Source organism: Anolis carolinensis, chromosome 1 (genome assembly GCF_035594765.1).
Source record: "Anolis carolinensis isolate JA03-04 chromosome 1, rAnoCar3.1.pri, whole genome shotgun sequence".
NCBI lineage: Eukaryota > Metazoa > Chordata > Lepidosauria > Squamata > Dactyloidae > Anolis > Anolis carolinensis.
The window spans coordinates 190,654,435-190,668,264 of NC_085841.1; the positions used below are offsets into that span (position 1 = coordinate 190,654,435).

The following is a 13,830-nucleotide window of genomic DNA, read 5'->3' on the forward strand; positions in this document are numbered from 1 at the left end:
AAAGCCACTGTTATTATTTTTGGGTTCCTATAACAGTAAAGGAAAAGTAAAGGAAGACAACTGGTCTCAGTCTTGTGCCAGAACAGCAATAGCCTTTGATCCAACTATGGGAGCACTGTGCAATAATCATTTTCCACCCAAATGAGTTAATGTCCTTTGTATATCCCATCTTAATATTCTTAATGGCCAACATAACCTTGTTTTGCTTCTGGTGCAAGACCAGAACTAAAGGTAAAGATTTTCCCCTAACATTAAGTCCAGTTGTGTCCAACTCTGAGGGTTGGTGCTCATCTCCATTTCTAAGCAGAAGAGCTGGCATTGTCCGTAGACACCTCCAAGGTCATGTGGCCGGAATGACTGCATGGAGTGCCATTACCTTCCTTTCGGAGCAGTACCTATTGATCTACTCACATTGGCATGTTTTCGAACTGCTAGGTTGGCAAAAGCTGGGGCTAACAGCAGGCGCTCACTCTGCTTCCCCAAATTCGAACTTGCGACCTTTTGGTCCACAAGTTCAGCAGCTCAGTGCTTTAACACGCTGCGCCACCGAGGACTCATAACCCTAAAAGCAAGGGAAATCTTCATCATTCTTAGGCCCTTTTTACACTGCCATATAAAATCCAGCTTATCTGCTTCGAACTGGATTATATAGCAGTATAGATTCATATAATCCAGGTTCAAAACAGATGATGTGGATTGTCTACTTTGATAATCTAGATTATATGGCAGTGTAGAAGGGGCCTTAAACCGCTGCTTTGGTAGCATAAGGTTATTACACCACACCTCCTAATCGTGGCATGTAAATATAAGATGTTATCAGGCTGCAAGTCTCATGTAAACCTGTGGGATTTGAATCTTAAAACTTTAATTAAGGCTAATACAGATCATTAGCCATTTCTGCTCAAGCGCCACTAAATGCATCTCCATGCAAGAGGAGCACAAAGGGAAAGCAAAGCAAGACCATCTGAATAGTTTCCTGGGAAACAGTTAGGGCCCTGGCAGGCGCATACAAGTGCGTAGAGATAGGGGAAATGGCTCTGATCAAAAGACATTATGAAGAAGCACAATATTCAAAAATATTCAAAAAGATTGTGCAAGTACACTCACGTGCTTTATTTTAAAATGTCCAGTCTTACAGTGCTTGGAATGCAAATTTAAAGCTTCATATAAAACAGGAAACAGGGCAAAGTGATAAAGGTATAAAGCCAAGCCAAGCGACAGAGTTATCAGTGGCAACATTTAATATGTCGGTGAAGACAGTCAGAAAAACTCATATGTTTCCTAAAAGAGAGCCATCTACCCTGTCAACTAAAGGTCAGAGAGAAAGCAATGCAAAAGACAAATCAAAGGAGGAGTTCTGCAGACCCTGTTTACAGGCCCATCCACGAAACACAGGCCCCTTCTACATTGTCATATAATTCAAATTATCAAAGCAGATAATCCACATTATTTGCTTTGAACTGGATTATATGAGTCTACACTACCATATAAACCAGTTCAAAGCAGAAAATCTGGATTTTATATGGCAGTGTAGAAGGGGCCACAGTCAAGATAGTTTGAAGAGAAATGTAACCTTCAGATAGGTTCATACAAGAACAGGTCTATAAATGGTAAGCACTTTCAAATGGGCTCATAATTAGCGTGCCTAAAAAGCTGGCAAAACATTTTGAGAAACCCTTCCCCATTAACAGCAAGCTTATAATCCTGGACATTGTCCCATGACAGCCTAAAAGAGAATAAGTAAAGGTTTTCCCCTGACATTAAGTTTAGTCGTGTCCAACTCTGGGGGTTGGTACTCATCTCCATTTCTAAGACAAAGAGCCTGCGGTGTCCATAGACACCTCCTAGGTCATGTGGCCAACATGACTCCATGGAGCGCCATCACCTTCCTGCTGGAGCGGTACCTATTGATCTATTCACATTTGCATGTTTTCGAACTGCTAGGATGGCAGAGGTTGGGGCTAACAGTGGGAGCTCACCCTGCTTCCCGGATTTGAACTGCCAACCTTTCAATCAGCAAATTCAGCAGCTCAATAGTTTAACCCGCTGCACCATCAAGGGCTTTAAAAGGGAATAGACTGCGATATTCCAAAACACATCTTAATACCTCAACTGAAAATTAAGGTGAGTGTACTATAATGTATAAATTGACCTTAATTTTAAGTCAAGGGCAGGTTCTGGTGCCAAATGTATGGATTTTTGACATAACTCGTGGATAAGTTGGAGGTACTTCCGCAGAGAGGTAAAAAGACCAATGCTGCCCCAGAGGAAACTGATTGTATCAACAGCCAGTCTATATGGCTACACTAAGCAAAACAAACAAACTTACATAAGCATTGGAAGTTACCAAGTTCCTACTGATTCAGTGAGCCTACTCTAATTGGATTTAGGCTTTAAAAGAATATTTCATTCAACTGTAGTGTGATGATTCATGGCACAAACTCCGGCTCACTGGCAACTCATTGCCAACTGGGCCAACGTTGGACAAAAACTGACTGTGGGACACCATACCAGATCCTTAATAGAATTCTCTTGAGCTCAGGTTCTTTTTGTCTGATGAAAGATAGAGGAGAAAGGATAAAAGCTAGAAAAGCTGAGGAAATAAATGCCTTCCAAGTACTTAACAACTTAATGTGCATGTCACGTTCCTACTATTCCTCTTCATCATAATTTAATTCTGCAGCCGAGCTTTGTTGCATAATTCTGGTGGTGGAGCAGGAGGAGAATATGAGGAAATGAGGTGACAGACGGATGTTCCAGTTAAAAAAGAGGAAGACATAATTAATACATTGACTCCTCCATTACTGTGTTGTCAATACACATATCAAGGATGTGAAGAAGGGAAGGAAAGGAAGATGTGAGTTCCATCAAACTGTTATCTGGGCAAAGAGAAGTCAAAGTTATAATATTGTCTCATAAAATCTTTTGGTATGCTGCCATGCAGATTTGCAAGTCCTCCATGAAGATACTCAAGGTGAAAGAAGATTAGAACTGCCTTCCAAAAATGTCTAATCTTTTACTCTCTTTATCGGCCATGGTGGAGTGTTTTAGTTCCTTGCCTGGACTGTGAGGACTCAACTGAGTGTGGCGCTGGGTGAGTAAACAAGTCGGCAGCACTTTCCTGCTTAGTCTTATACAGGGGTTCTAATCTGCGAGGTGCTGGTGAAAATGACAAAGGCTTTGACCAAGATTGTTTAATAATTTCCTATAGTGCAGACAAAAATGGAAAAGTGGTTGGTGTGGGCATCTAAGAGAACAGGACCTGCAAATGGTGTAGGACAGTGGTTCTCAACCTGTGGGCCGCAAGAACGAAAATCTGGTCCATGAACCACCTTCTTCTTTATTTATTTATTTTATTTCCGCAGAGCTGACCATTGCATTGCATATGCAACATCCGCTCTAGATTATTAAATATAGTTTTCTGTGGGCGAGGAGATGGTGACTACTGGGTGGCATATGTTTCTGTATCAGAAACTAGAGCTGATGTGATCTATTCAATGCAATTTTCTGAATCAGCACTCCAAATATCCAAACTAAATCTAAAGTTGTCCAAAAACTGATTCATAACCCCTTTTGGTACTAATGTTGGAGAGTGGTCCCTGGTCAAAGTGGGCCCCGGTGAAGTGGGCCCTGGTCAAAAAAAGATTGGGAACCCTGGTGTAGGAGGAAGTATAACATTTAAACCAAAGGATTTACATTAGAGAACGGTTTTATATCCTTTTGAGTATTGAGTCTTCTACATCTCTGATAGGTGAGGACATCATTGGAGATGGAGAGGCTATCAGTGTAGAATTCATCATCCAATGAAGTTGGAATGGCCATTTATGGAAGCTAAGAGATGAGGCAACAGGAACAACAGAATTCATGACAGTGGCAGCAATTGATAGTAGAATAGTAAGTAGAACAATCAATACCATAGGGACAACCATTTGTAGGGCATTAGTGATGGAAACCAAAGTGCACCATCAGACGCTGGGCATTGGAATTGTATACATGAGCACGCTGAGCCCAAGACAGATACAACAAGAACCATTATCAGTACTTAAATTAGAGGCTGGACTGGGAAAGTAGTAAACAGAGATGAAGGAGGTCAAGATATACCAGTACTTGAAGTGCTGAAAGACAGTGGGAATAGCATCTGAAGGCATGATGACAGTGATGGATACCTCAGAGGGGTAACTGGAGAACAATGATGAAGGGAATGATACTAAGGAGAAGTCAGAGATATGTGAAGGAGAGTGGTGCCAAGGAGCGAAGTGGATAAAAGACAGGAGTGGCTAAGGAGTGCTTGTAATACTGCAGATAGTAGTACATTAATGATAGTAAGAGAAAGATATGAATTATATGAATCAAGACACCATACCCACAGGTGCTTGTGCCTGTATTGATCTATATACAAAAATGAAGTGTATGGCAAGTCTTCTCAGTACAGCACTCTCTTTCACTGTAGAAAAAATATGGAAGAGGGATAAGAAGTTTCCCTTTGGAAGGGACGCTTCTCCTTCTTGAACAATAGAAAAGGAGGGTACCATCAATAGAAGCAGAAGAGGTAAGTAATGGTTCTGACCCCAAGGTAGCAGCTGGGAGGGCTGACTGATTCGGATCAACTGAATGGATCAACTGAAATGGTGGGAGAATAAGAACCTTATAATGGTTGTGTTCTCTAGTTTCATTCTAACATGCTATCTCCCCCCCCCTTTCTCTGTCAGCTTCCCACTTATTCATTCTGCACCAGCAGGGAATATGGATTAATAGGTATAAGGACACTCAGTTTCTTAAAGGAATCTGTCTCAGGGAGTGTTGTGGCTGAGGGTTCCTGTTTATAGAGAGGTTTAGTTGGCAAACTCCAATTCAGATTCAATGTTGGGGTCTATGTAGCTCAGCATTTTTTCCTTCTCTGGATCAGAGTCCTAGCTGCTGCTAGAGTTGGGATCATGATAATACAGCATACAAGGAAGCACTTATCCATGCATGGTTCAGTGTTGTTGTTGTTGTTTATTCGTTCAGTCGTTTCCAATTCTTCATGACCTCATGGACCAGCCCACGCCAGAGCTCCCTGTCGGCCATGGCCACCCCCAGCTCCTTCAAGGTCAAGTGGGTCATTTCAAGGATACCATCCATCCATCTTGCCCTTGGGCGACCCCTCTTTCTATTTTTTCCATTTTTCCCCAGCATCATTATCTTCTCCAAGCTTTCCTGTCTTCTCATTTTGTGGTCAAAGTACTTCATCTTTGCCTCTAATATCATTCCCTGCAGTGAACAGTGAGCATGGTTCAGTAACAGCCCAATATTCAAATACAGTTGTTTGGAATATGCGTATCGGTCAATTTGCCTGCAACATTTGTAGCCCATGATGGTTTTCAGTGAAGGAAGCAGCAGTCACATCGTAAATAACTGGTGTAAAAACTTGCATGATAATGGTCCATCACACCAGATAAGGACCTCAGGCAAGGTGCCAGCCTGTACAGTTAACATCATTGTTCAGCCTGCTTGCCCAAGATCAACAAAAGCGAAGTGCAGTAAGAGAAAAGCAAGATTGCATCTTTACCAGTTCCACCAGTGGAAAGCATCATTTACAGAAGTTTAAATTACTCAAAATACTGTTATACTGTTGTCTTTTACGAGTTATTCTTTCTTATGGAAGATAAACAGGCTTTTGACATTTAGAACAAAGAACTTGTCAGCAGTGAATAATCCATCATCCTAGAAGCCAAGACACACATTTAGGATTAGACCTGTTTTTTGGAAACGTCACACTTTACAGCTTGTAAATGCTCAGTTATACTTCTTGCTCGATCCAGCATTCAAAATAACAGAACTCTCTCAGTAGCTCAACAAATCTACAAAAGAAATCTAGAATTTAACAGTAAGTGCCTGTTAACTTCAGAGCTTATAAAAATTAACTTTGAACTATAATTCCCATAATCCCCCAGGATGCATGGTCATATGATTTGTAATCCAAAAGAAGTAATTTTCCAAGCTCTGTCTGACATATAAAAATGTGGGTGCCTATTTCCTACAGAGGTGAATGATCCTGCGTGGAACTCATATCAAATAGCACCTCTTTTTGATGGGTTCAGTGAATCATAAGGCATTGACATCTCCGGCCCATCTCCTGTTTGAGTATCAGCCAGCACGCCAACACTTTAAATCAAGAAACAGTTTTCTAAAATCTACAGAGATACTCGCAGAAACACCCCGGCAAGCAAGAGTCTAAAAGTAGCAGGTTAAAACCCGGAATCTCAATCCATGGCTGAGACCAGATGAGAGACTCTCCCCTGAGCATACAGAAGACTGGGCGACAAAGTGGAGTTCGCAACATGCAAGTGTAGGGAAGAGCAAACCACAGACCACTTACTACATTGCAGACTGAACCCAGCCACACGCACAATGGAGGACCTTCTCGCAAAGACACCAGAGGCACTCCAAGTGGCCAGACTCTAGTCAAAGGACATTTAGTATAATGACAAGTTTTTAGCTTTGTTTGTGTTTCTAAATACATTACAACTGTACTCTCGGTTTCGCTTCTGATACGATAAATAAATAGCGAATCATTAAAATGCCAGTGGTAATTGCTCATGCTAACTTTCTTTTTAACTGTTTTCCCTTTTATTTAAGACTCCAAGACAGAACAAAAAGTAAAGATATTAAAACCTGAGGAAGAAAAACAAGGGGAACACCCCTTTTTTCAGAAGCTTTTTTTCTCCGGCAAAAATTGTGATTTTTCAAAAAATGAAAATAATTGGATTATGAATGCACTATTTTAGAATGCCGAATAAAATGTTCAGGAAAAAGTGTTCATATATTTGCTTTTTTGTGTCTTCAAGTAATTTCTGGGCCTGAAAGAGTGTGATTCGCCCAAGGTTACCCAGTGGGTGGGTTTCCACGTCCAAGCAGAAAATTAGACCCTGGCCTCCAGAGTCATAGCCCATGCTCAAACCACTTCAACACACTGGCTCTATTCATATATATATACACATATATACACATACTCCCAAAGTGATTCCTTAAAAAAACTCATACTTTTTTGTAAGAAAATGTATAGTAATTACAGTAATTACTGGTCTTGGCTTAATATTATTTTAATAAGAAATGTATGCTTCGTGTCTGGTTGTCCCTGTGGAGAACTAAAGTAAATATTAGACTACTGTTGACAGCAACTTTTTTTAAAAAAAAATGTTCTTAATTAACCAGCAAAACCAAAAAGAAACATGTAGCGCCATTTGTGACAAATAAACTAAACATTAAAAGGGAATACAGTTATAGAATCATATAGTTGAAAAGGGCCTCGTGGACCATGAAGTCCAACCTCTTGATCAATACAGAATCTCCAGCAGTGGTTCTCAACCTGTGGGTCCCCAGGTATTTTGGCCTATAATTCCCAGAAATCCCAGCCAGTTTACCTGCTGTTAGGATTTATGGGAGTTGAAGGCCAACAACATCTGGAGACCCCAGGTTGAGAACCACTGAGCTAAAGCATTTCCAGCAGAGATCTGTCCGGCCTCTTTTTGAAGGAGAAGCCAACACGTCCCCAAGCCATTGGCTCTGACGTCACCAGAACAATGCTAAAACACCATGTCAGAGGCACACAGAGGTATATTTACGTGGCAATTCTCTGTTTGCAAAGCAAGGCAAAGCCAAGTTAAGGGAACCCTTGCATTCCAGGGTTGAAAACAAAGGATAGTACTTTCAGAGCTAAGAGACACATCTACATTCTAAAACCAGTACAAACTTTAGAACAAGACATGGCTGCGAAAGAGATGAAAACCATGAACTTTACATGAACCGTCTTCATTTGCATAGAAATTTTCACACCCTCTGCTATTATAATGGCATGATGATTTTTCTGTAACTCAGATATAGAAAGGTAAGTGCAGTGCATTTATCAATTTTTATATTAGTGATATTTTACACTTGATCAATTAAAAGCTTTTGTTTTAATAAAAAGAGAACTTGATGCTATAAATATCATGTTCAGACTTGTAATCTTTGACTAAATCTTTGAGGGTGTCTACTTTCTGCAGAGAGTATAATAAAAGGTATGGAATGATTTTCCTACTTTGGGTGCAAGTAGTTGGACAGCACTGCAGTTGTCTGCAACAAGTGTTCAGTTGCTAAATAACTCTAAATGTGAAGAATTCCTTCTAATATCCAATCAAAATCTAATCTCCTCTAACTTCAAACCATTAGATCTGGTCTTACCCCCTGGGGCACCAAAAAAGAGGTCTGCGCCCTTCTTTCTGTGATGGCCATTGACATATTTAAAGGGTATGGTTGGGTCATCACCTCAATCTTCTCTTTACCAACCTAAATAGGCCCAGGAATTTCAACCTTTCCTTGTTCATTTTGTTCTCTATTCCAAGTAACAAGGTGACCTTTTTATCAGTAAGAAGACCTGATTTTCCCTTTTTTCATTTTTTTCAAACAATTCCATCTTTGCTCCATGCAAACAACCTCATCAAAATGTATTTTCCAATTCCAACATTTTCAGAAATTTTCCAACTGTATGAAAAAAAAAGTATGTGTCAGTACATCCTCAAATTCAGCATTAGATGTAAAACAGATGATGATGAACTCTGCATCCCTTACAACAGTGGTTCCCAAGTTTTGGGCCTCCAGGTGTTTTGGACTTCAGCTCCCACAGTTCCTAACAGCTGGTAAGCTGGCTGGGATTTCTGGGAGTTGAAGTCCAAAACACCTGAAGGCCCAAAGGTTGGGAACCACTGCCTTACAATGAACCAACCTTCCTTCCTTCCTTCCTTTTTGGCAAATACAGTTTCATGCCCTTCCAGTAGCCACTCAAAAAGGTTCCCAGACAGCCTACTTCTACAATTGTGGTGCGATGCGACAACTATCACCATATCTCATCACTGATTTTCACACTGTGGCATCTGAGGCATAAGATGCTGGTATCAATCAGCACTGCAACATGACATCGAGGCAATGCCTGCAACAGAAGATCACTGCAAACAGTGGTGATAGCCTCTACTACTGATTATTCTTTTACACTTACAATGATCAACCTCATTAGTGGAAGAAAACATTTTTGAGCTTAGAGATTTAAATACTGCTGGGGAAGTAGAAAAATGTCACCATTAGACTGGGTGGCCCTTGTGGTCTCTTCCAAATCTAGGATTTTATGACAATTGCCTCCTTAGGCTTCAGAGCATAGTCTTTTTTTCCTTACTTCACCTTGACACGTCAGAGATTGAACCTTGGAGTGTCAGCAATCAGAGGAAGGAGATCTGCTATTGAGTTGTGCACTGCTATACTGGGACCAGTCAATAGTCCCTGGAAAAGGTTTTCAGGCTCTAGGAAGCAGCAATGGGAATATTTCTGTACTTATGTAGGGGTGGCTATACTATGCTGTGACCTATGGCAACCCTATCACAAGGTATTCTTAATAATAATAACTTTTTTTTTCTATCCCACTTCCATCTCCCTGCAGGGACTCAGGGCGGCTAACACTGAGTAAAACAGATAAAAACAGCATCTTCAACTAAGTAAAACACAGTAAAATCAAATAATACAATACAATGGCAATACAATAACAGTAAAAACCAATTTAAAACATGAATAATGAGATAAAAAGACCACCAATTAGAAGAATGGAGTAAAATGGGAGGGCAGTCTAACAAAAGTGCAACAATATATTTTATGGAGCCTTTTGGGGGCAAAGAGGACGAAGTGCTAAACATTCTCAAACACTGGAGTGAGGTTGGACGTCCAGTTGATTCTAGGAGATATTTATCCAAGTTGATTCTTGGCAAGATTTATTCAAAACATGTTTGCCATTGCTTTACTCTGAGGTTGAGAGAAAGTAACTTTATCAAGGTCACTTAATAGGTTTCACAACAGAATGGGGATTCAAACCCTGCTCTTCAGAGTTGTAATCCAATCTCAAACACCTACACCACAAAGGACTTGGGTATCAGGCACAGAGTTTTAGATACAGCATCGTGTGTATTCAGTCGTCCCCTGGGCAATATCCTTGCAGAGAGCCAATTCTCTCACACCAGAAGTGACTTGGAGTTTCTCAAGTCGCTCCTGACAACAAAAAAACATGTGTACCTCACTTCATTCATACAAACAAACCAGGGCTTTGAAATACTGAATGTCAACTCATAGCATGGCCACTAAAGGATTTTGAGACCTGGGGTTCAAAAATGACAAATTCCCAAGCTCAACAACAAACCTGTGAAATACCGTATTTCACCACATAATAGTCACACATTTATCCCATCTTTGGATGAAAAGGGGGGTTATGAATATTATGTGGCAAAAAATAGTAATCACACCCTTAGTACACTCGCCAGTCCAAATGAATGAAGGATGAGACTTCCCAGTGCGCCTGTCCTCCTCCTTTCCTTGGCTGCTAGCTGAGTGAAGTCCCATAGCGCCAAGGAGAGGGGAGGGATGTGCAGGGGTGTCACATCCTTCATTCACTTGCCTGAGCAAGTGGATGACGGGAGCGATTATTATGAGAGGAATACTAAAATTCAATTTTACCACCCCCGAAAATGGAGATGTGACTATTATGCAATGGTGACTATTATGCGATGAAATACAAATAGTTTTGAATCATTAACCCTATGTTAGAAAACTAGAAGATGGGAGTGCCTTGCTCAAGGCAGGACAGTGAGTTTGTGGCTAAGCTGCAATTGGAACCTGGGATTTCCAGTCCACATAGTTCACATGTTTTTAATTGCCACGGTGATAGATGTTGATGAAGAGAAAGAGGGAAAGGGAGAAGACAGCTGTAAAATGTTCACTTCTTGGAACAATGTTACAGGGAAAGGCCTTCGAAAACAAGCACAACGGGTTGAATATTATCAATCAGTGTTTCATTTCCTGCACAGTCCACCTGCAGATAGAGATAAAAACAGTAGGAGGCAAGAGTGGTGTACATCTTCAAGGGCAGGCGGTGAAGCAAAGCACCCCGGCAGGGGTCTCACAGATGCCTTTGTCACAGCAGCCCACGGAAGACCGCTTATCTACCTCCTGTTCCCAACCAGCACAACCTTTATCAGGCTTTGCACTCTGTGTTTAAAAATTTCAAAGAAAATATGCACTGCTATCATTAACACCTTGCTGTCACTAAAAGGAAGACGGATTGCTTATGGCTGGCTGGAAGCAATGCACTGACAAAGATCCTTTATTGGAAAATACACTTGAACTTTTAAAAGTAAATTGGAGTCATTGTATACTTGTTGTCCTGGGGAAGGAACATAAAATTAATTCAGCATAAAAGACAAGATGGTTCTGCTTTTTAACTGAAGCCAATTTTCCAGGAAACAAGCCTTACAGTAATCAAATCAGTTTATGTATGTTTAGAATTGGTTTATAGGCATACAGACCTATAATAAACTTACAGTCATCTAACTCATTTCTAAGCTCACAAGATAATGTATTGCATACATATCTGGACGTAAATCCTAGGCTTGAATCTCCAAATGTAAAATGGTTACCTTTGGAATGAACTTTCTGTTAAATCTCTTGCTCAGGCATGTTATTTATTGCTTTGCATTTCTTTCTCAGTTTTGCCTCTTGGTGTATTCTCTGCCTAGGCCAGTGGTTCCCAACAATTGGTCCTCCAGGTGTTTTGGGTTTCAGCTTCCACAATTCCTAACAGCTGTTAAACTGGCTGGGATTTCTTGGAGTTAAAGAACAAAACTCCTTGAGGACCAAAGGTTGGGAACCACTGGCCTAGACTCAAGAGATATCTCCTGTATACCCAGTACAGGACCTCCTGATATCCATAGGAGATGTATTCCTGCACTTTGTGTGGATATGTGAAATAGCAAATAAAAGTGAATGCTATTGAGATGAAGGACTTTTGGCACATGAATACTATAAAATCTCACTTTAGGACCTAGAAAATGCTTAGCCTAGAGATGACATATTTTGTTGGATGTAGGTAAATGAAACCACAAATTCAGGTGCTATACTGTAATGCAGTGGTTCTCAACCTGGGGTTCCCAGATATTTGTGGCCTTCAATTCCCAGAAATCCTAACAGCTGGTAAACTGGCTGGGATTTCTGGGAGTTGTAGGCCAAAACACCTGGGCACCCACAGGTTGAGAACCAATGTTGTAGTGGATCCTCCAAAAAAAGAGGTCCATGTTTTTAACTAGCAGTTTGTTTGTTTTTTTCAAATACATCTAGAATTTGCATATTTTTTTATCCATCTCTACAGACCCAAACAAAAGGGAGGTATCCTAGGACAAGTTGTCGTCTTCGGGTTATTAAAACTTACAGACACAAGAATGCAATACAATCCCCTTATCCGCAAAATTGATATCAATTGTTTCACCTATCCAACCTTCAAAAAATACCCCCACCCCAAAGTCAGGTTAAAGAGCACACATTATTTCGGGGACACTGTTATGGAGGGTAAATTGCACACTCCTGGGAGTGACGAATTCTGCTATACTGCTAATGAAAATCCAACATCGAATACTTACGATTAGTAATAACATCTCTTATGCCCACTTTTTATGCCCATTATTAGTAGTTAAAGGATTTGTGATACTTATTAGAATGAGACTGTAAATTAAAATAAGAATGTCTTCAGACCTTCTTGTCTTCAGAGGGAGAATCGCGACTTCAAAGTGTTGCTGTTGAAGGCCTACCTTCAATTTTTTTTCATGCCAAAGGCAATGACTGACAGCAACTCCAACCCTGAACATTAAGAAATTGGTATGTCTTTTAGAGGGAAGTGTCCCAAATCTTTAACTATTTTATCCCGGATCCACTTCTGATCGCAATTGTTGTGTATTTCCTTATTTCAACAACAGCTGAATTTTTTTTCTCAGTGTTCAAAAATGGTGTGCTGGACCATGAGCATCAGATGCATTATATCAAGGCAAAAAATCCCACAATAACTGCTTTGAACTAGATTATCTAAGTCCACACTGCTATATATTCCAGTTCAAAGCAAATAATGTGAGACTTGATTCAGCTGTGTGGAAGGGGCCGTAGGTTCCCAGATCGGATAAAACTTGGTGCCTTTGGCCTGCTTGCCTCACAAAAAATGCTTTTGACATGAGATTCATTTCAAAATTTTAGGCTACAGTAGTCTTGGGTAGTGGCACTCCAATTATGGAACTCTCTTCTGTTAGGTGCCTGGTTGTGCCCACAGCCCTCTCTTTCTAGTGCCAGTTGAAAGCATATTTGTACAAGTTTTAGGAAAATAAGCAAAAGGGTTTTTATTTGTCTTCTATCGCAGTCTGTTTGAGCAGTATTTTATTTTACCAGCATTCGTGGTTTATTGTTCTAGACATTTATGACTTATTTTACTAATTCATGAAATGTTTTTTATGGGCACTGTTAACCATCTGAGCTCTTATGAATCAAAGGCGTTGATTTGCTTCATCGTTTTTTCAGTCCTTTTCTCCTGGTCCTTGCTAGCAATACCACATCACAGTAACAGTGGTCGATGCCGCTATATTGTGGTTTTGTGGTTTTGCTATTGGTGTTGCTACTACCATATATACTCAAGTATAAGCCAACCCGAATATAAGCCGAGGCACCTAATTTTACCACAAAAAACTGGGAAAACATTGACTCCAGTATAAACCGAGGGTGGTAAATTTCAGAAATAAAAATAGATATCAATAAAATTAGATTAATTGAGGCATCAGTAGGTTAAATGTTTTTGAATATTTACAGAAAGCTCAAATTGAAGATAACTGTCCAACTCTGATCAAATCATTATTCTCGTCTTCTTCAATGTAAATGTGCTTATGTATCCTCTTAATAATAATAGAGTAAAATAATACATGTAATAATAATAATAAATACAGGAAAATAATACAAGTAATAATAAGT

General features: G+C 40.1%; 1 protein-coding gene across 2 annotated transcripts in view; it reads right to left on the reverse strand.

Moving 5' to 3' along the window:
* The window catches only part of plcl1 (phospholipase C like 1 (inactive)), a 278,934-nt gene that overhangs the window by 202,184 nt on the left and 62,920 nt on the right, over positions 1–13,830 (reverse strand). The window contains exon 1 of one of the 2 annotated variants that reach the window (XM_008120065.3): positions 11,469–11,584. The exons of the other annotated variant lie outside the window; for it this stretch is intronic. The gene's annotated coding sequence lies outside the window, so the exon portion shown is untranslated. Of the gene's footprint in view, positions 1–11,468; positions 11,585–13,830 lie in introns of those variants that run through there. 2 annotated transcript variants of the gene reach the window in all.